This window comes from Coregonus clupeaformis, chromosome 3 (genome assembly GCF_020615455.1).
Source record: "Coregonus clupeaformis isolate EN_2021a chromosome 3, ASM2061545v1, whole genome shotgun sequence".
Lineage (NCBI taxonomy): Eukaryota > Metazoa > Chordata > Actinopteri > Salmoniformes > Salmonidae > Coregonus > Coregonus clupeaformis.
This window is the reverse complement of record NC_059194.1, coordinates 42,879,515-42,907,137: the sequence shown is the minus strand read 5'-3', so window position 1 is coordinate 42,907,137 and position 27,623 is coordinate 42,879,515. Positions and strand designations below refer to the sequence as shown.

General features: G+C 44.2%; 1 protein-coding gene across 1 annotated transcript in view; it reads left to right on the top strand.

Annotated features, from left to right (window-relative positions):
* Positions 1 to 6,963: 6,963 nt before the first annotated feature.
* Positions 6,964 to 27,623, top strand: part of LOC121579078 (LARGE xylosyl- and glucuronyltransferase 2) — a 255,289-nt gene continuing 234,629 nt past the window's right edge. Inside the window, exon 1 of the mRNA XM_041893357.2 lies at positions 6,964 to 7,369. The gene's annotated coding sequence lies outside the window, so the exon portion shown is untranslated. The remainder of the gene's footprint in view (positions 7,370 to 27,623) is intronic.

Sequence of the window (27,623 nt, the reverse complement as noted above, 5' to 3'; positions counted from 1 at the left end):
AGCCACTCCTTTGTTGCCTTGCCAGTGTGTTTTGGATCATTGTCATGCTGGAATACCCATCCACGGCCCATTTTCAATGCCCTGGCTGAGGGAAGGAGGTTCTCACCCAAGATTTGACGGTACATGGCCCCGTCCATCGTCCCTTTGATGCGGTGAAGTTGTCTGTCCCCTTAGCAGAAAAACACTCCCAAAGCATAATGTTTCCACCTCCATGTTTGACGGTGGGGATGGTGTTCTTGGGGTCATAGGCAGCATTCCTCCTCCAAACACGGCGAATTGAGTTGATGCCAAAGAGCTCGATTTTGGTCTCATCTGACCACAACACTTTCACCCAGTTCTCCTCTGAATCATTCAGATATTAATTGGCAAACTTCAGATGGTCCTGTATATGTGCTTTCTTGAGCAGGGGGACCTTGCGGGTGCTGCAGGATTTCAGTCCTTCACGGCGTAGTGTGTTACCAGTTGTTTTCTTGGTGACTATGGTCCCAGCTGCCTAGAGATCATTGACAAGATCCTCCCGTGTAGTTCTGGGCTGATTCCTCACCGTTCTCATGATCATTGCAACTCCATGAGGTGAGATCTTGCATGGAGCCCCAGGCCGAGGGAGATTGAGAGTTCTTTTGTGTTTCTTCGATTTGCGAATAATCGCATCAACTGTTGTCACCTTCTCACCAAGCTGCTTGGCGATGGTCTTGTAGCCATTCCAGCCTTGTGTAGGTCTACAATCTTGTCCCTGACATCCTTGGAGAGCTCTTTGGTCTTGGCCATGGTGGAGAGTTTGGAATCTGATTGATTGCTTCTGTGGACAGGTGTCTTTTATACAGGTAACAAGCTGAGATTAGGAGCACTCCCTTTAAGAGTGTGCTCCTAATCTCAGCTCGTTACCTGTATAAAAGACACCTGGGAGCCAAAAATCTTTCTGATTGAGAGGGGGTCAAATACTTATTTGCCTCATTAAAATGCAAATCAATTTATAACATTTTTGACATGCGTTTTTCTGGATTTTTTGTTGTTATTCTGTCTCTCACTGTTCAAATAAACCTACCATTACAATTATAGACTGATCATTTCTTTGTCAGTGGGCAAACGTACAAAATCAGCAGGGGATCAAATACTTTTTTCCCTCACTGTAGCAAACAGCACAGCAGGGAAGTGAAACCAGGTTACTGGCGTGAAAGGCAAACACCCTACACATCACCCTACGCATGAGGGTTAACTCACTTAGTGGGAATTGTAACATGGCTCTTACAGCAAGGATCATTACACTGTATTAATTTGCAATCATAAATACTGTAAAAACACCAGCAAATCAGCTCCAAGTGATTTTAATTTTGAAAATCTGTTCCAAAGTATTCCCATGCATAATACAGAGATATATGTGATCATGCCCATAGGCGGCACAGGGGCACGTGCCCCGTCAGATTTGTCCTGTTATTGTTTCTCTGTAATACTACTAGCCACCTAGCAATTTTATGAAGTTGGCTTTAGCTAGCCCAGATAGGTTCCCAATCTCCCAACCTCATAACTAGCTACCAAGAAAACATTTCAGGCCATCAATTAAGTTAGAGTAGCTAGCTTGTCTAAGTATCTTAGCTGGCATGCCTGCTGGCAAGGTTGGTGGACTTAAAGTTGCACTACGCAGAAATCTCTTAGTAGTAATAATTTGCCTAGTTTCAGTTTAAGTGACAAAATAAGTTTGTATAGTGTAGATAATTATTGTTCCATCTAAACTGATGTTAAATATATTTAAATATATTTTTGTGGTCGGGAGAGGTTGTGTTTTCTCTAGCAGGAGGTAAGCTTGGCTTCTTATATGGTGTTGAGTAAAGCTTAAACCATGTATTTAGATTGTAGGTAGGTATTGTAGTTAGGTATTGTAGGTAGTTTACTTAGGTAGTTATTGTAGGTTATTGTAGGTAATTATTGTAGGTAAGTATTGTATTCGGCGGAGCCCGGCGAAGCACGAGGCTAGCTAACCCACTACCTGGACCAACAAAGCTAGCTAGCTAGCGGGTAGCTACTGGTAACTTTTAGCAACTGTGGATAGTTGTTTCCAATGTTATTTCACGCTTAAGAGTACCTGTAATTAAGCCAGCTAGCTACCTACCATTCAGCTGTTTTTCTAACCTCATTATCCGAGGCATTAACGTTAGGTAGTTGGTAGCTACTGTACTTAATTACAGCTACTGATTGCAGTCTGCCACCCAGACAGCTGGCGTCGGGTAAGTTTTGCTTTATACATAGCTTGGGCTTTGTCGAGTAAGGCTTAAACTATGTATTTAGATTGTAGTTAGGTATTATAGGTAGGCATCGTGGGCTGTATATTATTAGGTATTATAGGTAGGCATCGTGGGCTGTTGTGGGTAGTTATTGTAGGTTAGCATTGTATTCGGCGGTGCCGGGTGTAGCACGGAAGCTAGCTAGCTAGCTAACTCACCTCCTGGACTAGCTGGCGAGTAGCTATTAGCAACGGTAGCAACTAAATACAATATCCTTTTAGCCAGCTACATTTGTTCGCAGCGCCGCCGTTATTCAAACAAAGTCAACACAGCAGCCATTGCTAGCTAGCCAACACGACCAGCTAGTTGTACTGTAGCAGCTAAATACAATATATTTGTGCTAGCTAGCCAACGTTTAATTATTGCTGCGTTATGAAAGGAACTAGACACGGACACGAATTATCTGTTTAGTGTGTTAACACACTATTGGTAGTTTGTTGTAACCAAGTATTGGTGCTAAACTGTGTGTTATTGGATGCTAGCATGCTAGTTAGCTATAGCGTCATAGTTAGCTAGCTGAATAAAGTAAGTTGAGTCTATTCCTTGAAACATTGAACCGCTGTAGTTCACAACAATTCTAATTTCTAAAGTGGAAGTTGGGAGAGTTTTATTCGGGTGGTTCAGTGAAACAATTATAGTTTCTGAGGTGAAGTTGGGAGAGTTATATTTGGGAGTTTTGGTTTTTACTCTCTCCTTTCCCAGATGTTTAGTTCATTTCATTCCGATCTCCTCTGCATTATTGTAGCCATTTGCTACAGCCTGTCAACTATGCCTCTGCCTATCCCTGTTCTCTCCTCTCCGCACAGGCTACACAAACGCCTCACACCGCGTGGCTGCAGCCTCTCTAACCTGGTGGTCCCTGCACGCACCCCACACCTGGAGTTCCAGGTCTCAGGCAGCCTCTGGAACTGCCGTTCTGCTGCCAACAAGGCTGACTTCATCCCAGCCTATGCTACCCTCCAGTCCCTCGACTTCCTGGCGCTGGCGGAAACATGGATTACCACTGAAAACACTGCTACTCCTACTGCTCTCTCCTCGTCTGACCATGTGTTCTCGCATACCCGAGAGCATCTGGTCAGAGGGGTGGTGGCACAGGAATCCTCATCTCTCCCAAGTGGACATTCTCAATTTTTCCCCTAACCCATCTGTCTATCTCCTCATTTGAATTCCATGCTGTCACAGTCACTAGCCCATTTAAGCTTAATATCCTTGTCATCTATCGCCCTCCAGGTTCCCTTGGAGAGTTCATCAATGAGCTTGACGCCTTGATAAGTTCCTTTCCTGAGGATGGCTCACCCCTCACAGTTTTGGGGGATTTCAACCTCCCTACGTCTACATTTGACTAATTTCTCTCTGCCTCCTTCTTTCCACTCCTCTCCTCTTTTGACCTCACCCTCTCACCGTCCCCCCCTACTCACAAGGCAGGCAATACGCTTGACCTCATCTTTACTAGATGCTGCTCTTCTACTAATCTCACTGCAACTCCCCTCCATGTCTCCGACCACTACTTTGTATCCTTTTCTCTCTCGCTCTCCTCCAACACTACTCACTCTGCCCCTACACAGATGGTAATGCGCCGCCGCAACCTTCGCTCTCTCTCTCCCACTACTCTCTCCTCTTCCATCCTATCATCTCTTCCCTCTGCTCAATCCTTCTCCCTCCAATCTCCTGATTCTGCCTCCTCAACCCTCCTCTCCTCCCTTTCTGCATCCTTTGACTCTCTGTGTCCCCTATCCTCCCTGCCGGCTCGGTCCTCCCCTCCAGCTCCGTGGCTTGATGACTCATTGCGAGCTCACAGAACAGAGCTCCGGCAGCGGAGCGGAAATGGAAGAAAACTAAACTCCCTGCCGACCTGGCATCTTTTCACTCCCTCCTCTCTACATTTTCTTCATCTGTTTCTGCTGCTAAGGCCACTTTCTACCACTCTATATTCCAAGCATCTGCCTCTAACCCTAGGAAGCTCTTTGCCACATTCTCCTCCCTGCTGAATCCTCCCCCCCCTCCTCTCTCTGTGGATGACTTCGTCAACCACTTTGAAAAGAAGGTTGACGACATCCGATCCTCGTTTGTTAAGTCTAATGACACTGCTGGTCCTGCTCACACTGCCCTACCCTATGCTTTGACTTCTTTCTCCCCTCTCTCTCCAGATATAATCTTGCGACTTGTGACTGCAGGCCGCCCAACAACCTGCCCGCTTGACCCCATCCCCTCCTCTCTTCTCCAGACCATCTCCGGTGACCTTCTCCCCCTACCTCACCTCGCTGATCAACTCATCCTTGACCGCTGGCTATGTCCCTTCCGTCTTCAAGAGAGCGAGAGTTGCACCCCTTCTCAAAAAACCAACACTCGATCCCACTGATGTCAACAACTACAGACCAGTATCCCTTCTTTCTTTTCTTTCCAAAACTATTGAGCGTGCCGTCTTTAGCCAACTCTCTTGCTATCTCTCTCAGAATGACCTTCTTGATCCAAACCAGTCAGGTTTCAGGACTGGTCATTCAACTGAGACTGCTCTTCTCTGTGTCACGGAGGCTCTCCGCAATGCTAAAGCTAACTCTCTCTCCTCTGCTCTTGTCCTTCTAGACCTGTCTGCTGCCTTTGATACTGTGAACCATCAGATCCTCCTCTCCACCCTCTCCGAGCTGGGCATCTCCGGCGCGGCTCACTCCTGGATCGTGTCCTACCTGACCGGTCGCTCCTACCAAGTGGCGTGGCGAGAAGCTGTCTCCGCACCACGTGCTCTCACCACTGGTGTCCCCCAGGGCTCAGTTCTAGGCCCTCTCCTATTCTCCCTATACACCAAGTCACTTGGCTCTGTCATATCCTCACATGGCCTCTCCTATCATTGCTACGCTGACGATACACAACTAATCTTCTCCTTTCCCCCTTCTGATAACCAGGTGGCGAATCGCATCTCTGCATGTCTGGCAGACATATCAGTATGGATGACGGATCACCACCTCAAGCTGAACCTTGGCAAGACGGAGCTGCTCTTCCTCCCGGGGAAGGACTGCCCGTTCCATGATCTCGCCATCACGGTTGACAACTCCGTTGTGTCCTCCTCCCAGAGTGCGAAGAGCCTTGGCGTGACCCTGGACAACACCCTGTCGTTCTCCGCTAACATCAAGGCGGTGACCTGATCCTGCAGGTTCATGCTCTACAACATTCGGAGAGTACGACCCTGCCTTACACAGGAAGCGGCACAGGTCCTAATCCAGGCACTTGTCATCTCCCGTCTGGATTACTGCAACTCGCTGTTGGCTGGGCTCCCTGCCTGTGCCATTAAACCCCTACAACTCATCCAGAATGCCGCAGCCCGTCTGGTGTTCAACCTTCCCAAGTTCTCTCACGTCACCCCGCTCCTCCGCACACTCCACTGGCTTCCAGTTGAGGCTTGCATCTGTTACAAGACCATGGTGCTTGCCTATGGAGCTGTGAGGGGATCGGCACCTCTGTACCTTCAGGCTCTGATCAGTCCCTACATCCAAACGAGGGCATTGCGTTCATCCACCTCTGGCCTGCTGGCTCCCCTTCCTCTGCGGAAGCATAGTTCCCGCTCAGCCCAGTCAAAACTGTTCGCTGCTCTGGCACCCCAATGGTGGAACAAGCTCCCTCACGGCGCCAGGACAGAGGAGTCACTCACCACCTTCCGGAGACATTTGAAACCCCACCTCTTTAAGGAATACCTGGGATAGGATAAAGTAATCCTTCTACCCCCCCTAAAAAAAAAAAAAAAGAAAAGATATTGTAAAGTGGTTATCCCACTGGCTATAGGGTGAATGCACCTATTTGTAAGTCGCTCTGGATAAGAGCGTCTGCTAAATGACGTAAATGTAAATGTAAATATTTGAAGCTGGTGTACAAAACCAAAAGTAAAAAATCGAAAACAAAACTTAAGAATGGGAAGCATAGAATTAGCACACATAGAACATATCTACTGCTTCTTTGACTTGCTTTAAGGAGAATGATAGATCTATAACTCACATTTCTATGTGAATTTGGTCAGGTTGCCCAAAAAGCAATAATGAAATGTACTTAATAAGACTCAATCTTTTACCCAGATTTTAGCAGAGATGCAGAGAAGCATATTTTGTTTCTTTAAAAAAAGAACCACCAGTCAGGAAGATACACACAGCTCAAGAGGTATGCTTAGATATGCAGACAAATATACATATCTTTTTTACATATAATTAGCATGACTCTAGAGTCATCCTTTCAGGCTGTTGGCCTGAAATATTTTACATTTTAGTCATTTAGCAGACGCTCTTATCCAGAGCGACTTACAGTTAGTGAATACATATTATTTTTTTATACTGCCCCCCCGTGGGAATCAAACCCACAACCCTGGCGTTGCAAACGCCATGCTCTATCAACTGAGCTACATCCCTGCCGGCCATTCCCTCCCCTACCCTGGACGACGCTGGGCCAATTGTGCACCGCCCATGAGTCTCCCGGTCGCGGCCGGCTACGACAGAGCCTGGATATATGACTAAATAGATTTAAATAGTGGATTATGGTATTTGTGAGTGTAGTTTTAGATGGTAGGGTATTTGTTGATAGATTCTAGCAAAGTATAAGGGAGTTATACTCCAGAGTACTAGATGGCGGTAATGCAATATTTATTGGATGCCAACAGCCGTTAAACCTCATCAAAGAAGAAGAAGAAGAAGAAGAAGAAGCAGCAGACACTCGGCCCTCCTTGGAATGAGTTTGACACCTGTGGTCGATACTGGGATTGGGCCATAATGTCTGTTGAATTAGCGAACACTAGGGGTTGTAGTGTACTCGCAAATACCCTCCTGTCTCTCAGGGCGCAAGTGAGTGAAAGGCTCGCAGTGAGATGATAGTCACTGGTTGAAAGCGAACAGCTGTCTTCCCGTGGCACTGTGCATCGATGTCGACCGGCAGATAGAACAGGTAAAGAAGTTATAGGGGCCAATAATAGGGGATTGAATCAACCCAATCATTTGTTCACAGCGATCGATCAAGTCCCGCCAAGGGGATAATCGTCCTCCGGATTTTGGAAGATACATCAACGGAAATCCATCGCAACAGTTCTGTCATCTGAGGATAGAGCAAGAGGTATGCAGGTTAGTGATATGATTTTGAGGTAGCCTATTCGCTAGCAAATAATGAGCGCAGTGTTATTGACGAGAATGTTCTGATGGTTGCACTCATGCATAGAAACTTTAAGAGAGCCGATTTTGTATGAATATCTAGATGTTACGTATGTTACCCAAAATAACCTCATACCTTAGGTAGGTTACCCTATAGAATCAGCAACTCTAGCCTAACCCAGAGCCATCCATAGAGCTGGAGCACATGGGAACTGAAAGGAGACACTTTGACTTATTTTATACTGTGCAAATAATTTTAGGCTGTGACTTGTTTGAAGCTTTCTCTGTGTTTCTATAGGCCTATGGTATAGAAGCTGTTCATATTATTGGTGATGTTCAGTGTTTGCATTTCATTGGATTGCAGAGTCAGAGATCTACCAGAATAATAAAGCCTTATATAGTAGATATAGAAGGTTATAAAATATAAATACATACTTAAGAAGGAACAGTCATAGGCTTATTATTGTGCCTTCCAGAGAGTTGGAACTGACAATTTGTGGGCAAATCCAATACTTAAATCTAAATCCTCTGTTTTGTGTGACCTCTTTTTCTGAATCTCAAGCCTTACATCCCTGTCCCCTTCCTGACCCCTAAAGCAGATTTGGCTCCTTTTTGGTACCCCCTCTACCTCCCATCCTTTGTAGGCTACTCCCCTCTCCTCCACTCTCCTACTATTCCTCTCCTCCACTTGTGCATTGGTATGTGGATTTATGGCTGGGCTCTAAGCCGCACAATCAATTTACTGGATCTCTGTCTTTACCCATTTCAACACTTTTCAACAAGGAGAGATAGAGAGAGGTGAGCTGGGTTCAGAATTGTCATTATTTGTTGTGTTGAGGTGTGTGTGTGTGCTTGCTTGTTTGTACGCATGTGAATGTGTGTGTGTGTGTTTTATTTTTCTGCAGATGTTTGTGTGGGTGTATTGGACATAAGCCAGTGTAGATATTAGTTTAGAGTTCTGCTGAGCCAATGTCAACCATTCTGTTTGTCATCACCGCATATAAAAAGCGGACCTGCTCTTTTTAGATGATCACAACAGTCACTACCTGCTGCAATACTTCTACTGTTATTCCTGGAATGAATACCAACTGTCTTGCTGGAAAGGGTTTAGGCAGATATGATAAAAAAAGATTTTCGCCAAAGATTACACAAGGGAAAAATGTACTTTGTTTCCAATTTTGTGAGTTTTATCAGCTGTGTGTGTGTGTGAGAAGAGTAGAGGCTGTGATGGGGTGGTTAGGAGATTTAAAGTTGAGCTATGGTTGTGGGTCTGAGAAAGCAGTCAATTTAAGGATCAAGGATATCATTTTTTGATGGGGGAGGGGAGGTTTGATGGACCTCAGTGTTTTTATGATGTCTTAGTCCTGCGGTCTCCAAGGGTTCTCTGACTGATGCATATGATCAGAGGGAAGTGTGCTTTAGCTATCACTCTTCTTTACTGACAGACATGAGGAAAATTGACTTTCTCATCTCTCTCGTTTCTCTAAGTGTTGCTGTATCTACCTTTTCCCTTTTACCTTTTTCTCTCTCCATCTCTCTTTCTTCCCTCTGCTCTTGTCCCAGAGTGGGCAGATTTCCTTTCTCTGTCTCTGACTGCACGCGTGCACACACACACAGACAGATTTGAGTGTGCGGTATGTCTGTGTGTATCCCCTCTCTTTCTCTGCCATAGCCATCACTGACTATGACCCCTGACCTCCTTAACCCTAGCTCCCTCGCTTGTCTGTCAGATGGAGAACACGCACATACAGGTCATTGCCAAAATAAAGGAAACCCCAACATAAAGTGTCTTAATAGGGCGTTGGGACACGATGAGCTAGAACAATTTCAATGCACCTTGGCATAGATTCTACAAGTGTCTGGAACTCTATTGGAGGGATGCGACACCATTCTTTCACAATAAATTCCATTATTTGGTGTTTTGTTGATGGTGGTGGAAAGCGCTGTCTCAGGCGCCGCTCCAGAATCTCCCATAAGTGTTCAATTGGGTTGAGATCTGTTGACTGAGACGGCCATGGCATATGATTTACACAGTTTTCATGCTCATCAAATTATTCAGTGACGACTCGTGCCCTGTGGATGGGGGCATTGTCATCCTATGGGGACAGCCATGGTAGCCAAAATAATGGCCTGCCCAGCATTTTAATACATTACCCTAAGCATGATGGGATATGAATTGCTTAATTAACTCAGGAACCACACCTGTGTGGAATCACCTGCTTTCAATACACTTTGTATCCCTCATTTACTCAAGTGTTTCCATTATTTTGGCAGCTACCTGTATGTGGTACTGTATAGACAGGTTGATTGTTTAGCAACAAAACCGATGCGTGTACAACTTTGGGGCAAAACAGACAGGGTTGGCTTAGATTGCTGACAACATGTAGACTATATTTTGTCTCAATGTTTATTGAAAACATAAATACATTTGCACAATGAACACTTGTTGTCTCTCAAATACATTGTTACAGTTGTTGGTTAGCTAGCTAGCGAATTCTAGCCATATTAGCATAGACATGACATCAGCTAAAACACCTAAAAACAAGACATGGCATCAATAACAAGATACAGTACAACGAGCTGAAACGAGCCACCTACGATTCCCCACAAGGCAGCTTCTTGTCATTGTTGCTAGTTTTCTGACCATTCATTTACATTTTAGTAATTTAGCAGACACTCTTATCCAGAGCGACTTACAGTTATAGTGAATGCATACATTATTTTTTTCATTCAGAATCATAACAACCCATGCCTTCCTGCCACATCGATGTGATGTTTTCAGCCAACCTGTCTATAAAATCCAAGCATATTCTGATGTATTATTCAACTCGAGAAAGAATCTAAATGCCCACAGAGAAAATTCTGTGAAAGTTCCTTCATATTCTGTACATTGTATCCATAAGGTATGTCATGTATTTTGCATGCTGTGCATTAGGTTTGATTATCACTTTTTAATGAAGCTCTCATCACTACGACATAATTAAAGGGCCAGATGTGTCATTAAAACAGCCACAGGGGCCTCAAAGGACACAGGCACATACAGTGCATTCGGAAAGTAATCAGACCCCTTGACTTTTTCCAAATGTTGTTACGTTACAGCCTTATTCTAAAATGGATTTTCCTCCTCAATCTACACACAATACCCCATAATGACAAAGCGAAAACAGGTTTTTAGAAATGTTTGCAAATTTATAAAAAATAAAGAACAGAAATATCTTATTTACAGAAGTATTCAGACCCTTTGCTATGAGACTCGAAATTGAGCTCAGGTGCATCCTGTTTCCATTGATCATCCTTGAGATGTTTCTACAACTTGATTAGAGTCCACCTGTGGTAAATTCAATTGATTGGACATGATTTGGAAAGGCACACACCTGTCTATATAAGGTCCCACAGTTGACAGTGCATTTAAGAGCAAAGACCAAGCCATGAGGTCAAAATAATTGTCCGTAGAGCTCCGAGACAGGATTGTGTCGTGGCACAGATCTGGGGAAGGGTACCAAAACAATTCTGCAGCATTGAAGGTCCCCAAGAACACAGTGGCTTCCATCATTCTTAAATGGAAGAAGTTTGGAACCACCAAGACTCTTCCTAGAGCTGGCCGCCCGGCCAAACTGAGCAATTGGGGGAGAAGATCCTTGGTCAGGGAGGTGACCAAGAACCCGATGGTCACTCTGACAGAGCTCCAGAGTTCCTCTGTGGCGATGGGAGAACCTTCCAGAAGGACAACCATCTCTGCAGCACTCCACCAATCAGGCCTTTATGGTAGAGTGGCCGGGCGAAAGCCACTCCTCAGTAAAAGGCACATGACAGCCCGCTTAGAGTTTGGCAAAAGGCACCTAAATACTCTCAGACCATGAGAAACAAGGTTCTCTGGTCGGATGAAACCAAGATTGAACTCTTTGGCCTGAATGCCAAGCATCACGTCTGGAGGAAACCTGGCACCATCCCTACGGTGAAGCATGGTGGTGGCAGCATCATGCTGTGGGGATGTTTTTCAGCGGCAGGGACTGGGAGACTAGTCAGGATCGAGGCAAAGATGAACGGAGCAAAGTACAGAGAGATCCTTGAATCCGATCGAACATCTCTGGAGAGACCTGTAAATAACTTTGCAGCAACACTCCCCATCTAACCTGACAGAGCTTGAGATCTGCAGAAAAGAATGGAAGAAACTCCCCAAATAAAGGTCTACCAAGTTTCTAGCGTCATACCCAAGAAGACTTGATGCTGTAATCGCTGCCAAAGGTGCTTCAATAAAGTACTGAGTAAAGTGTCTGAATACATAACTTAATACATTTTTAATAAATTAGCTACAATTTATATAAACCCGTTTTTCCTTTGTCATTATGGGGTATTGTGTGTAGATTAATGAGAAAAACATGTTTTAATAAATTTTAGAATAAGGCTGTAACGTCTGAATACTTTTCGAAGGCACTGTACGCATGAACGCACACTTAAGGTGTCAGCATGCTTCAGTTCGGCTGGCGCCTACCTGAACTCGGCTTAAAGGACCCCCCCCACACACACACACACCCCATACTGAATGACACCATGGCACACCCCTCCCCCAACTCGTTTACATACTGCCGCCATCTGCTAAATGAACGGAGGTGTGAACTCATCCAAGATCCTTTCTCTTCTCCTCCAAAACCCCAATTTTTTTCCAGACCTCTGCTATGGTTAGAGTTGGGCGATATGGACAAAAATCCATATCTCGATAAATTGCCTGAATTGATGCGATAACAATAAATAGAACGATACGTTTATAACATTAATGTGCACCATAGTCTTTTTTATTACCCTTAAACTACTACTATATTTTATTTGTCCTTTATTTAACCAGAGAAGTAACATTGAGATTTACAAGTGAACCATGGCCAAGAAAGCAGCATACATAGTTAACAAAACATAACAATGAATGGAAGTTAAAATGGTGCAAATTGCATAGATTGATTGTTGTCGCCATCAAAGGACCCATGAGCACCAACATGTTCATAGGAGCATGTTAAATTGGGTGTCAAATGAAGCTACTGTCTATATTTTTGAGAAATTAAGGCATATATACATTTTTCGACCATTTTCCATCCTACAAATTTGTAATAAGCAAAGACTTAGATTTTTGGTCAAACAGAAAAAGTAATAAGGTATTAGAAATGCATCAAAACACAATAATGTTTAAGACCCCTGCCAACTAATATCTAAACTTATATTTGGTTTTGGAGAAATTATTCACCTTCTGTAAATTTAAGAAACATTGCCTTTTAATTCCGTTACCAAAAACGCACATATCTTTAAGATATTTTCAAATTTCTCTCCTTCATGAGGAGGGAGAATAATGAAAGTTCACAGAAGTAACAAGTAAAGGAAGACCTACAGTAACCGTTACTTATAGTGTTTTTACTGATATTAAGTTTGTTTATGATTCTGTTACCAAATCGGTAATGGAATTACCAAAAAATCGTAATCACTGCAATTGAATTGGCTACAATGAGAAATTGTAGTAGTCATAAACTACAGTTGGGTTACCTGCTGTAACGTAGACGCAGGGAGTCAGGAAGCAAGTGCAGTTAGTGAATTTAATGATGAAGAACATGAATGATACAAAACAAGAAAAGCATCTAAACATGGAAACATAAACAATATTGCCTGGTGGGTGATAACAACGGAGTGCTATATAAAGGGGAGGTGATGAAGTCCAGGTGTGCCTAATGAGGCACAGGTGTGTGTGTGATGAAGGTTGCCAGGTGAGTGTAAGGATGGGTTGCCAGGACCGGAAGTTAGTAGACCAGCGACGTCGAACGCCAGGGAGTGGGAGTGGACGTGACACCTGCTACTGTCCTCCCTTCCACTGACATACTGTTATGTTCAGCTCATAACTGTTTTGTTTCTCTTTCTGCCGTCTGGTGGTCAAAGCAAGACTGTGAAAACAGTCTGGACAACCCCTACCTCTCACTCTCCCTCTCTCTGCCACTCTCTCTGTCTCTCCTCCCTCTCTCCAGTTAATGTCACCTCTCCCGGTTCTTACTGACACCTACCATGACACCTACCACCTACCCTATTTCTATTTACCGTAACAAGTATCCTCACCCACTGAGCACTGACCGACACCAGACATCCATGAACGTTGAAAAGTAGTTGAAATTTGGTCAGACCAAATCTGAACTTATCATAGATGTCTGTTTCACAAGTTTGGACAGTACAGTAGAGTACAGTACAGCAGAGCAGAGTTCAGTACAGTCCAGTCCAGTACAGTAGATATGTTCAGTACAGTGGAGTACAGTATTATACATAATACTGTACTTTACTCTGGTGTACTCTACTGTACTGTACTGAACTCTACTGTACTCTGCTCTGCTGTACTGTACTGTGCTCTACTGTGATGTCCAAACTTGTGAAACATAGACGTCTATGATTGGTTCAGATTTGGTCTGGTCCGGACCAAATGTGGTCTTTTTTGGGGGCGGAGCTACTTAGAATAATGGCCAATATGTAGAATAATAGCCAAATATGCAAAAGAAGGATATTGCATATTTCTACCTTTGTGTACCTATTCAGGATACATCACCATGAAGAGAATTATATTCATATCCATAATTGTGCATTTCTGTATAGTACAGATCAGGGACCGTGATTCCGTTACCAAATGTAAATCCACTTCACCCACTGTAGTTCAATAACCCAAATAAAAATGTCTAATTCAATGTGTCATGTCTGCAATGGGGTGTCAGCTATGACATCTTTGAATCTTATTTCGGAGCAGATATTTAAGAGGTTTTGGAAAACGTGGTCGAAGAAAAAAACGGAGGGACATTTTACCGTATTTCTGTTACCAAATTTAGCATCTGTGTAAATTGTTCAAAGTAGTCCTTGTGCATAGAGTTTGTTAAACTTTGAAATCAATGGTTTTTGTTTGGCATACATTTAAAAGTGAAAAATCTGTTACTGTGGAATTGCCCCACCCCCATTAACAATCACCCATATTAGCAAACGTATTTCATTTCAAACTTCACATTTCTCTATTATAGGCTACTTATCGTAATGAATGATATCAGCAAAGTGCCTGTGATAAGTGGTCGGTGTCGATCATTTTCGGATTATCGTCCCAGCTCTAGCTGTGGTGGTGTAAAATGAGATTCCTCTCGACGCCGGAATCCCACGAGGCAGCCTTGATTGGCAGAGCTTTTAATTGTAAACGCCTCTATCTGAATAATTGATGCTCATCTAAGTGGAGTAATAAAATATTAACCGAGCGAGCCGAGCATTCGCTTGATGTCTATTTTCAAAGTGTACGTTTGTTTGGCCATTGAAGCGACAGTCTTTGAGAGAAAGGCACACACACACACACACACACACAGACCCCGAATCAGGCCTGTTTGGGTGGTCCTCTGTAGCTCAATTGGTAGAGCATGGCGCTTGTAACGCCAGGGTAGTGGGTTCAATCCCCGGGACCACCCATACGTAAAAATGTATGCACACATGACTGTAAGTCGCTTTGGATAAAAGCGTCTGCTAAATGGCATATTATTATTATATTATAAAGGGGAAATGTCACACATTTTTTTGTATTTTCTTGGTGTGAAGCTTTGTATCTTGGCTCGTGGCTGTAGGCCTGGCATGGCTGTTGTGTTTCTGTGGTGGAATTCACTGATATAAAGCTGTCTTTGTCTCTCTCTGTGTTACGCTATGGATATGGTTGGCTCCATTGAGGGATGTTTCTCCTCCACTTTCTCACTGGTACCAGCGTTGAAGCCTCCACTCTCCTTGTTCTCTTTTCAAGCCCAGTATAATCAGAGCTGCAAATGAGAATGGAAATGGATACAGATACGGAAGGGCCTGGGGCCAACACACCTACTCATTCCTTCTGTGTGTATGTGTGTGATAGAGTGTAAGTATGAATGCATACATTTGTCTGTATGTGTTTGCGTGAGTGCGTGCGTGCCCATCTGTTTGCCTCTGTGTGTGTGCAACTTTTTCGAGTGTGTTTCTGAATAAGTGTGTGATTCTGTATAAGTGTGTGTGTTTGCAGTGCATCTCCGTAAACCAATTCCACAGTATTGCTCTCCTCTCTCCACACCTGGCCCAGGACCGAAATAGATGTGCTGAAGCTGAGTGTGTGTAACAGGCCTGATTCGGGGTCTCTGTGTGTGTGTGTGTGTGTGTGTGTGTGTGCCTTAAATTGTGTGTCTCCTAATTGAGTAGATAGAGCTGGAAACCCCCACGCAAGTGCTGACTTTGATGAGTGTAGTGTATTAAGCTGACTGGCAGCCTGTTGAAAACATGGTAAATTGGTAGTGTGTTTGATTAAGGTGTGCTTGTCAGCCTGCTTGACAAATGAACCCTCTCTGATTAAATGATCCTCAGATAGTTTAGTTTCTAGTGGCTTTACGTGCTAGGCTTTGTTCCTAAGGCACAGGAAACTCTGAGGTAATAACTTTATAGGAAAGTCATATTTCCGTCTTTTTATATATAGTGGTCCAAAGGTTTAAGAAAAAAAAAAGGTTTTCAGCTGTCCCTCTTAAATTCTAAAGTCATGTAAGGACACATGCTCTGAAGTCCACCAGTAATTTACCTTTTGCTAACAGAGGGAAGACAAAAGGGAAGACAAAACAAGAATCTGAATTGTCAATGAGGCTCCCTGCATGAAAAACATATTAAGGAACAATCATTTATATTTTAACCACCAGCGGCAGAACAGGAACGCTCTTGTTCCTACGGGGAGAGGCTTTCTCAGAAATAACTCACTCTCTCTATCCCCTCACCGAATCCCCAGAAAAATATGAGCATTTCTCTGATTCTGTGGAAAGCCCTCCGTCGATGTTCATATAGATGTCCAATTAGTCTGAACACAGTGCCGTAGCAACAGGGAAACACACATCACTGTTAGGATCTAGGGGCCTGTGGCAAGTATTCAGGATCAGTGCCGTACATTGTAATCATCATAATATATGAACAGTAAGGGGACCAGAACCAAACTCTGGGGGACACCCTGTGTTATTGTAATGCGAGTGGTGTCCAAAAGTGTTTTCCAAATGGTAGGGTGGGACCAACTAATGGGTCATGGCTAGAGTATAGAGTCCTGACCATATTGCAGGGTTGGGATCAATTCAATTTTTGATTTTCTTTCAATCGATTGAGGAAGTGAACTAAAATGTAATTCATAGAGAAATAATCTTAGATTAACGATACACAACTCTCAGAGCAGCAGCCATAAGTCTCCTGGACCAGTTTGGAAGTGTAGAGTGAACAGTGTTTCAGGTTTGATGTTAAAGTAGTAAATATTATAAAGAGTAAAACATTTCAGTGCTAAAGTATGAGGAGTAAACATTCTAAACAGATTCTCCCCCTGGCCTCCTGCAGTCCATCAGTGGAACAGCTTTTTAATCAACAGCAGCGTTAAAGGTTATGCTCGCTCTGCTGCGTTTATCTGACAGCCTGCTGACTAATTGTCCCGCGCAAATAGCCATGCCACTAATATTGGCCAAATAAATAATACTTGTCCATAGGGGAAAGAAAAATATTTATTTTGGCTATTTGATGAATTCGACCACCCTCCAGCCAGAATATCAATATGATATAAGGGCGTGTGTGTGTGTGTGTGTGTATGCGTGCATGCATGCATGTGTGCTCAACCTGGCTCTGTAAATGGACTCTGATCTTTCGCAGATTGAGTCAGACATTATGTGCTAAATGTCCACCAACCTAAAATGACCAGTAGCACGGCAATGAACCACGTCTGTTGTGTGTTACCATGGCGTCAGCCGGGCATCTGTGCTTTTTCCACTGGCCACCTGGAGTAACAACAGGACACCCATCCTGCTACCAGCATACAAGCTGTGTGTCTGTATGTTTCTCAGACTGTTATTGTGACGGTGTGACAGATGAAGGGTCACTGTGAGGAGCCCACACTGCTGCCTTCACACACTCTCATCCTTCACACTCCTCCTCAACACACCGAAAGGTGCCAACCATGGCCAGTGTTAAAATGCCGACTTGGCTATGCCAACCTAACCATGCCAATGTGACTTTGCCAGCCAACTCTTGGTGGTTTACCGGTGTGTGTGTGTGTGTGTGTGTGTGTGTGTGTGTGTGTATGTGCCAGCTATTGCCAGGGCTTATCTGCCAGCCCAGCCCTCTCTGAGTGTATGAGCTTCCCTGTGTGTGTGTGTCATGTCCCGTGAGCAGCATTTCTCTGATGCTGTAGAGACGTCCCACTGTGGTCGATCGACACTGTCACTCTTCCTCACGGGAAATAAGACGCATTGGACAAATACGCACGCACTATTCTGCTGTCAATACTTTAATAAATGCTTTGCTTCCTGTAATGACCGCAGACGACACAAATTAGCCACGCCAGAGACACAGCGTTGATACTCTGCGTTACAAATAAATATACATGTATATCCGACAGATCTGCTCTGTGCTACTGGGCTACAGGAGCCTTGAGACTGCCTGGAGATCTTGAGGGTGCTCATAAAAAAAAAAACCTTCTTATCATATATCATATCACAACCGAATGAAAATACAGGTCTGAGATTGACCTGGTGAGAGGCATCATGAGCCCAGCTGTAATTGGCTGATCTACCCTTTCCCTTCCAGGGGAACCTGCTGTTCTTGAATCAATAGAATCATAAAAACTGTATGGGGGATCATAAATCGGGAGGAGAGAATCATTCAGAGATTGATCTCTCGTGGACAGGATGGCATCGTAGCATCTGTCAACAGACAGTGGGATGCGACAAGATTTTATTTTCCTCACTGATCATTTGGACAAATCACTATTTTGCAGGTGTTCGCATCTTTAGAATTTCGGAAGGAGAGGGGAAAATTGGCCCATGCTTTGGCTGAGAGTTTATGTTTAGGGGAGTGGATACTTCGCTGGTCTCATTAGTATCTTTTCTCATACATCTCCCCCCAGAACCTAATCGACTATTTGACACAATTAAGCAATATTTTAGTTTTGGGTTTCCGAGATTATTCCGAGATTTGCTGTCAGTGTGAGGGGTTTATCCAGAGGCTGGTTGTTTGTTAGTTGTATCCAAACTGTTTAGCGTGTTTGATAGTTCTTTCTGGCTTGGTGTCCTTTACACAAACACATGATCATTGGTAAATCCAGATGATGTGTAGTTGTCCCAGATTGTCCATATTAAGACAAATGTTCAATCCAGATGACATATATTACAGTGTAGTTCTGTGAGCACTGTGTTGAATGGTCCATCCAGATGATGTGTAGTGTGTGTGTGTGTGTGTCTCACCCCGACCTGGCCCTAGCTCAAGTTAATTATCTGGGTGCTTCCGAGGTGAATGGCCGGTGGCCATTTTGAGTGACAGTGTCTTGCTCCTGACCTAAAATGGCACTTTGGGGAGTGAGAGGAGCTAATTATTTCATGAGTCCCTGACCGGGAGGACTTTCTGCTTTCTGCTGCAGTTCTCTCCCCCGCAAAGGCACATCTCTATTCCCACTCTCTCTTTCTACAAATACAACTCTCTTTTTGGTGGATAACTTTCTCTCACCAGCATTTCCTCTCTTATTTTATATCTCATTGTTTCTCACAAGCACTCTTGTCCATGTCTCTTTCACAGGTAGATACCATAGCTCCATGTAGGTTTAATCAGCTGTCCATGTTTCAGTTTAGCCGTTCTTGCCTTCACCATCCTTGGTCCAGGGCTTATCATTCTGCTCTGCTGGGCATATCTTCTCCCCCATTCAAATCAAATCAAATCAAAATCAAATCAAATTTTATTGGTCACATGCGCCGAATACAACAAGTGCAGACATTACAGTGAAATGCTTACTTACAGCCCTTAACCAACAGTGCGTTTATTTTAAACAAAAAAAGTAAGAATAAAACAACAACAAAAAAAAAAAGTGTTGAGAAAAACAAAGAGCAGAAGTAAAATAAAGTGACAGTAGGGAGGCTATATATACAGGGGGGTAACGGTGCAGAGTCAATGTGCGGGGGCACCGGCTAGTTGAGGTAGTTGAGGTAATATGTACATGTGGGTAGAGTTAAAGTGACTATGCATAAATACTTAACAGAGTAGCAGCAGCGTAAAAAGGATGGGGTGGGGGGCAGTGCAAATAGTCCGGGTAGCCATGATTAGCTGTTCAGGAGTCTTATGGCTTGTGGGTAGAAGCTGTTGAGAAGTCTTTTGGACCTAGACTTGGCACTCCGGTACCGCTTGCCGTGCGGTAGCAGAGAGAACAGTCTATGACTAGGGTGGCTGGAGTCTTTGACAATTTTGAGGGCCTTCCTCTGACACCGCCTGGTATAGAGGTCTTGGATGGCAGGGAGCTTTGCCCCAGTGATGTACTGGGCCGTACGCACTACCCTCTGTAGTGCCTTGCGGTCAGAGGCCAAGCAGTTGCCATACCAGGCGGTGATGCAACCAGTCAGGATGCTCTCGATGGTGCAGCTGTAGAATTTTTTGAGGATCTGAGGACCCATGCCAAATCTTTTTAGTCTCCTGAGGGGGAATAGGCTTTGTCGTGCCCTCTTCACGACTGTCTTGGTGTGCTTGGACCATGATAGTTCGTTGGTGATGTGGACACCAAGGAACTTGAAGCTCTCAACCTGTTCCACTACAGCCCCGTCGATGAGAATGGGGCGTGCTCAGTCCTCTTTTTTTTCCTGTAGTCCACAATCATCTCCTTTGTCTTGGTCACGTTGAGGGAGAGGTTGTTGTCCTGGCACCACACGGCCAGATCTCTGACCTCCTCCCTATAGGCTGTCTCATCGTTGTCGGTGATCAGGCCTACCACTGTTGTGTCGTCGGCAAACTTAATGATGGTGTTGGAGTCGTGCCTGGCCATGCAGTCATGGGTGAACAGAGAGTACAGGAGGGGACTGAGCACGCACCCCCTGAGGGGCCCCCGTGTTGAGGATCAGTGTGGCAGATGTGTTGTTACCTACCCTTACCACCTGGGGGCGGCCCGTCAGGAAGTCCAGGATCCAGTTGCAGAGGGAGGTGTTTAGTCCCAGGATCCTTAGCTTAGTGATGAGCTTAGAGGGCACTATGGTGTTGAATGCTGAGCTGTAGTCAATGAATAGCATTCTCACGTAGGTGTTCCTCTTGTCCAGGTGGGACATTGCCATGGTTATGCCAGCAGAATCCAACCACTGAACCATATGGGCACTGATCTATGACACTCCATAGCTCCATATCGTCCTACACCAAGGTACTACTACACCATGGTGTAGCCAGTACCGTGCTCCTACCGTCTGGTCTGTGAGGCACCAAACATGCATAGCTCTATATCCAGCGAACATAGACCCAATGCGGGCTAAAATATTGGCCCCATCTAGGCTGCCAACATTAGGCCAATGCGCCTTTGCTCATCGTCCCAACGTTTAACCCCCAAGGCATTTGCCCAGGGTGCCCCATTGTGGGTAGCGCATATCTGGTGAGGGCAGCCCTCACTTTGCCTCAAATAAGCCCATATTTTCCCAGCAAACATGCCCACAATGGCACGATTTGGGCCCAATGTGGGCTAAAATATTGGGCAGATGCACCTTTGCTAAACTGTTCATTTTTTTTATGTCACATGCACTTATTAAGGTCTTATATAAGTCTTCATTATTGGCAGTGTACAAGATCAACAAAATGTGGGCATCACACAATAAAACACTTAAAGCTGCAATATGTACATTTTTGGTTGACTCGACCAAATTCACATATGTAGAAATCTGAGATATAAATAGATTGAAAGCAAGTATAAGAAGCGGTAGATCTGTTCTATGTGTGCTATATTTCTGTGTCTTTTACTTTCGGTTTTGTACACCAGCTTCAAACAGCTGAAAATACAATATTTTTGTTTATGGAAAATATATTTCACAGTGGTTTAGATGGTACAATGATTCTCTACATGATACTTGCTTGAAATTAGGCGAACTATTAGAATTTTAGCAACCAGGAAATGGCGGCGCGATTTCTGCATAGTACACCTTTAAGCTGGAATTACACTCTCAGTAACTGTTTCACAAAAATAACTGTGTTCAAACCACGCCACCAAATATTTGAATGAGCCTGTGCTGGGCTTGGCATGGGCTGGCCCATGTTGGGCTGGTGTTGGCTAGCCTGTGTTGGGCTTGGTGTGGGTCGGCCCATGTTGGGGTGGTGTGGGTTAGCCCATGTTGGGTTGATGTGGGATTGGTGTAGGCTAGCTTCTGCTGGGCTAGCCCGTGTTGCTCAATCTGATTGGGTGGGCCTGGGGAGGACTGATCATAATAATGGTTGGAATGGAGTGAATGGAATGGTATCAATCACATTCAAACCATGTGTTTGATGCCATTCCATTTATTCCGTTCCGACCATTAATATGAGCCCGTCCTCCCTAATTAAGGTGCCACCGGCCGCCTGTGCTGTAGAGAGATTGAATGCAAGGTCACGCTTCTGATGAATAGGTGAAGTACCATACTAGTTGGATATTAAATTGTGCATTAGTTGAATCAACTCTATGGTTGTATGTAGATTTGGACCTTTCAGATATTTTTTGACTAGTTGTATTTATTCCAAAGCTTTTATCCAAAGCATTCAGTTTGTGGCCCTTGCGGGAATCAAACCCATAAGTGCAATATTCAACCCACTGAGCAATCACAGGGTTTGTTGCAGATGCATTTTGACGGGTGTTTATCAGGACATAAAGGGGGTACAGCTGTCTGTAACAGATCTGAGGTCTAACTGCTCCATTATAATACGTCTGCCAGGATGTTCAAATAGTAATCTCCTCCGGCAAAGCTCAAATCACACTACTTTATTCACATCTGTCCCAGAGACTCAGGGAGACAATTTCAAGTAAATGTTCACACTGCCGTGTTTCCCTCCCCTCACGTTCTCTCTCTCTCTGTTCATCTTTCTTGTTCTCGTTCTTTCTCTCCCTCTCTATCTCTCTGTGTTTCTCTCTCGTACTAGTTTTCTCGTTCTCTCCTTCACTCCTTCATTCCATCCCTCTCTTGCATGCTCCATCCCTCCCTCCTTCTCCCACCATCGTTCCTTCCCTCCCTCCCTCCCTCCCTCTCACAGTGTGTGTGTGTTTATTTAACCAGAGCGGTGTATGACATTTGTTCATTCGGGGAAATAACTTACTTGATTCACCCGTGTTTTTGATTCCCTGTAATTTGAATAGTAATGTCTGAGCCATGGTAGTCGGCCTGTGCTGATATGGGTGAGCGGGTGGTTTGTGTGTGTGTGTGTGTTGTATTGTGAATGAAACATGCATAGGAGATGCAGAGCATTTACAATTCAGAGGATTCAGTGCTGTCAGAAGAAATCTATTTAACCTGTATGTACCCAGGCAAGTTATTCAGAACAAACTCTCTTGTACAAAAACCTCCCGACCTGATTGATGATGTTCTGATGGTTAACCCCTCCTCTTTGTGTTGAGGTTTATGCTAATGTAGTCAGATGGTGTTATATAGGTGGTTGTAAGGTATTCAATGCCTGATCTCTGGTGACTGTGGTTGGTTTGTTCACAGCCCGATCCGTAGCAGTCAATTTTGTCTACATACATGAAATTCCGTAATGTTTTTATGTTGTGACTAACCTAAACCCATTAACATTTTCTTACCACCCTTCAGTTAATCAAAACAGTGTTTCAGCAAGCCATAGGCCCAGTAGGAATTAGCTGTGAGTGATACACCAGTGGGTCCCGACCAGGGGTTTGGGAAACAGCTCCAGTGTGATTCATCCACTCAGTGTGTCTCAGTTCCTCAGCCCCACTGAGTCGGACATGTTAATAAACTGTGATGTTGACACATTAGCGGGACGGGACGGGCCGGGGAGGGGGGGCAGGGGTGAGGTCGTCATCATGGATACCAGGCGTGTCACACACACTGGGTTGAATTTTGGCACAGGCTCAGTGAAGTCAAAGAGTTGGAGACAACAGTGCAGAAAGGGTCATGACAGCTTATGGGGTATGCCTCCTTACCACAGTGGGGTGCAGACACATATCTTGGCGGGGTGCAGCGCAGACACATTTAAAGCTACATTCAGGGCTGTACATTCAATTGAAACCAAAAGTGGTAAAACTTTCCTGAAAGGGGTAACATTTTCCCAATAGGGGTCAGATTGTCCTTCCTAAGGATACCATGCAAGGTTAAACAATGCTGTAGCAAGCCAACAGTATGAGGACAGCGTTAAGTCAGTTGTCAAAGCTGTAATGACCAGAGGAGGCTGGTGGGAGGAGATGTAGGAGGATGGGCTCATTGTAATGCCTGCAATGGAATTCATGGAACGGGGTTTGATGTTTTTGACTCCGTTCCATTTATTCCAGCCATTACAATGAGCCCATCCTCCTATAACTCCTCCCACCAGCCTCCTCTGGTTATGACACTTGTTATATTGCAATCCCATTCTCATTATGTTGGTCTCGTTAGGTATCAGCTGGTGCATTTTCCATTGTAGGGTTTCTCATTGTAGCTTAGCCTGTTGTGTTGGGTTATGTAAGGTTCCCAGATAACCCTAGTTAGGTCAATTAACCTATATTAGAAAGATAATAAGAAAATGAGAAAATATCAGATCGTGTAGTTGAATAGTTTTATGTCATAGCCTTTGTCAGGCCTGTTATTCAAAGGCCTTGGTCTGAGTGCCTGTATCTATATTCGAGAGCCTGTAGTTTGAGTATATAGATCTTGTTTGTAAGTGCCATCCATGCTTGACATGATTATTCATTCCTGGAACTCTGACTGTATAACGAGCGATGGAAAAATTGAAAAATTAAGTGATGGTGATGGTTCACAACAAGCTGTTGTGGATCAAAAACCTTGAGACAGAGCAGAAATCAAATAAACTCTACAAGCATTTGCGTTTGTCCAGAGGGCTGTCCCAGTGTCTATTAATAACTGACATTAAACTGAGTGGCTGAACTCGTTGTCTATGAGAGGAACAAGTCTACCCGGCTGCCCGCACTCTGTTTTAATGTTTTTAAATGCCTTCAAGTAACCATTCAAACCATTAAAAAATATGTTCCAAAACTGATGGGTCCATTAGTGTGCAGCTGGTTTGGGTATCTGGTCTAGTTTTGTGGTTTAGCCTGATTCTGTGTCAAGCATAGGGTGTGTGTATGTGTTTTCTTGTTTTGTGGTCTAGTTGTTTCCGAACCATCATTACACTCACACACAGGCAAGTGCACGTGCACAGGCTCGTGAACACACACACACACACACCCACCCACCCATCAGGCTTGCCCTGTGAGTCACTCTCTGTTGTTTAGGTAGACCACCTTTCCATCTCTTTGTTCCATGCTGAGTCACCCAGCCTGTTTGGTAAAATTGGTCCAATTTGGGCTTTGGTCTAGCCTTTCCTTGATGTGCGTCACTCCCAGACTGCTGCTGTCCGTTCCCCTGCTGTGTTGGCCGCTTAACCCCGAGCAGCATTTTACCTCTGCTTGTTGCCAGGACACTGTTGATCCTTAAAACAGACAGGTAGTTCCACATTCATTCTCTGTGTCCGTCCCATTCTGAAGTCTCGGTCTGCATTCTAAGCATAAACAAAGTGTCTTATTTGGTCTGGGCTTTAGGGGTGATTGGGAGTTCCTGTCCCACACTGAAGTCTTTTTTCTAATGGCACAAGATTGAATTGAACCACAATTTTAAGGTGACACAGCGGTTTACGGGAGATGTCTGTCCCAATAATTTATGCCCAGAACCGCCTGAACTACTTTTAAATGGATACTTCGGGATTATATATTTCCCCAGAGTCAGATGAACTCATGGATACCATTTTTATGTCTCTGCATCAAGTATGAAGGAAGTTAGAGGTAGGTTTGCGAGCCAATGCTAACTAGCATTAGCGCAATGACTGGAAGTCTATTGTATCTACTAGCATGAACCCTCTTGTAAGAGAACAAGGCTGGAAAGAACCCCGATTTTTAAGGGGACACTGGACAGGGCTGAATTAGCTGAAGTTTGTGAACCGCTGTCTTAGAGAGTCCATTCTAAGGGCACAAGGCTTAAGTGAACTCCACTCTTAAAGCGACCGCACTTCTATCAAGCCCACTTTTAGGTGACAAGCACTTCTATGGAGTCTCAAACCCCACTCTAAGTGCTGGGAAAAAACAGGCATATAGACAACAGCCTATATACGTTACAGTCCATAAACTGGGATTGTTTAATGCCTCCTTTAAACTGAATGATAGGCATGCACCGAACGGAATGCTAGCTCTTCTGCTGTTGCCATGGCGACTGATGAATCAGAGCTTTCATCAAAACAATTAAATAATGTAGAGGCCTAAAAACTGCTTCTCCAATAGAAATCACCAATCGTAGTTGTAGATCATGGCGACGTTAGCTAGCTAAGCTCATGCACAGAAACACGTCATCGGGTCTAACGGTCGTTTCGCGCCGAATTGTGCATGTGCAGACAGTCAAATCAAAGGCACTCCTTCGATAGGCCTATACATTTTTTTTATGTTTTTACAAAAATGAAAACGTGTCAGTTTGTCACTTTCACGAGGTTGTGGTAATGACAGTTGCAGCTGCTTAAGACATTGGATCGAATCTAGGTTTTGCTTTTAGATTTCGAGAAAGTTGAATGAAATCTTCACTTCTCCCATTGACTTGCCAAACCCCAAACCCTGGTCTGGTCTGTCGAGTCATTTCCAAAAGGATCGGCCTGTTGGGCCTCTGGGTTTGAAAAGTCTTTGCTTTCATTTTGATAAGTAGGCTAGGATAAATGTTTTTGCCAAACTGTTTAAAAAAAACATTGTTCCAATGACCTCAAATGGATGGTCTCATCTGTGAACGTCCAAAAAGCTCTTAGAATAGCATCTTGAAAAGGAACAGCGATGAAATACATTTTTTTATAATCTAATTTGTTGCTAATTCAGGTCATAGTTGGTTATGTGATAAATAATAGAGAGCTTCCACTTCCATTAGCCTCTGGCTCGATGTAGAGAGCGGGAGGGAGGGGGGAGGAGGAAGGGAGGAAGAACAACAGGGAGTGTGGAGGTAGAGAGGGTGGCGAGAGATGGGGAGAGAGGATGGGAGGGATATAGAGAGACAGATGAGCTACAGAGACAAGGTTAAACACTTCTCAAGAGGAAAAGCCGACTGTTACCTACTGGTTCTTCTTAACTATAGCCGTTAGCTACAGTACATCTCTCTTTGCACATCAACTTCTGACATATACAAGACAAACAACTTCATATGATTTCATAAGAACACATAAATAGACATCATACACCAGGCAACTTTATTGAACTTTATTGGATGTTGTGACTCGGGTCGGATGTTAAAGGGAATGTTTGTAGGTGGAAGGATCAGAAGATGGCTTTATGAGAATAGATTGGCAGTAGAACACACAAACACACTGCAGTGTACTGTGATCTGTGCCGTTGTCCAGGCTTGACCTTGTTTTCAGTTCAGAGCTGACAGTAGTAACCTTATTTTATAGAAAAAAGCTTTCTGCCATCCCGGATCTGCAGTAGCGACCCCAGATGGTCTGGTCACTGGACCAAGCCCCTGGGGTGTGTGTTTGGTGTGTGTGTGTGTGTTTGTCCATCCATCTGCCACTCAGTCTGACCACTATAACCCCTGCCTTGTCATGGCAGCCAGCCGCCCACATTGCAACACAGAGACATGACCCCTCACCTGTACCCACAACACAGTGCGAGGTAAGAGGGAGCTGAAAAAACACTGAGAAAGACTTGAGCACAAATAGGAAATGGAAGAGGGTATGGAGGAAGCTTTAGTCCTCTCTCTCTCTCTCTGTGTGTGTGTGTGTGTGTGTGTGTGTGTGTGTGTGTGTGTGTGTGTGTGTGTGTGTGTGTGTGTGTGTGTGTGTGTGTGTGTGTGTGTGTGTGTGTGTGTGTGTGTGTGTGTGTGTGTGTGTGTGTGTGTGTGTGTGTGTGTGTGTGTGTGTGTGTGTGTGCCATGGGCTTAGTCAAAAGGGTCCATAGTGCATTTCAAGATGACAGGGATGTGCTTGTGTGTGCGGGAGGAAGGGAAGAGATGGTTAATGTTCTCATCATAAATGTGCATGATTAGATGATATATTATGGAAATGTGTGCGCGCGTACGCATCTCTCGCAGTAGGCATTCTTTCTCTCCTTTGGTGTTTAAATGCTATTGTGGTAAGTGACATCACTATATTCACCTCTAGATTGTGTGTGTGTAATATGTGGATGTACTGTATGTGTTGACATTTTGTACTGAATGTGTTGACACTGACTGACATTTGGGCTGCGGATTTATAGTAAAAAAAAAAAAAGATATTATCTTTCTGATACGAG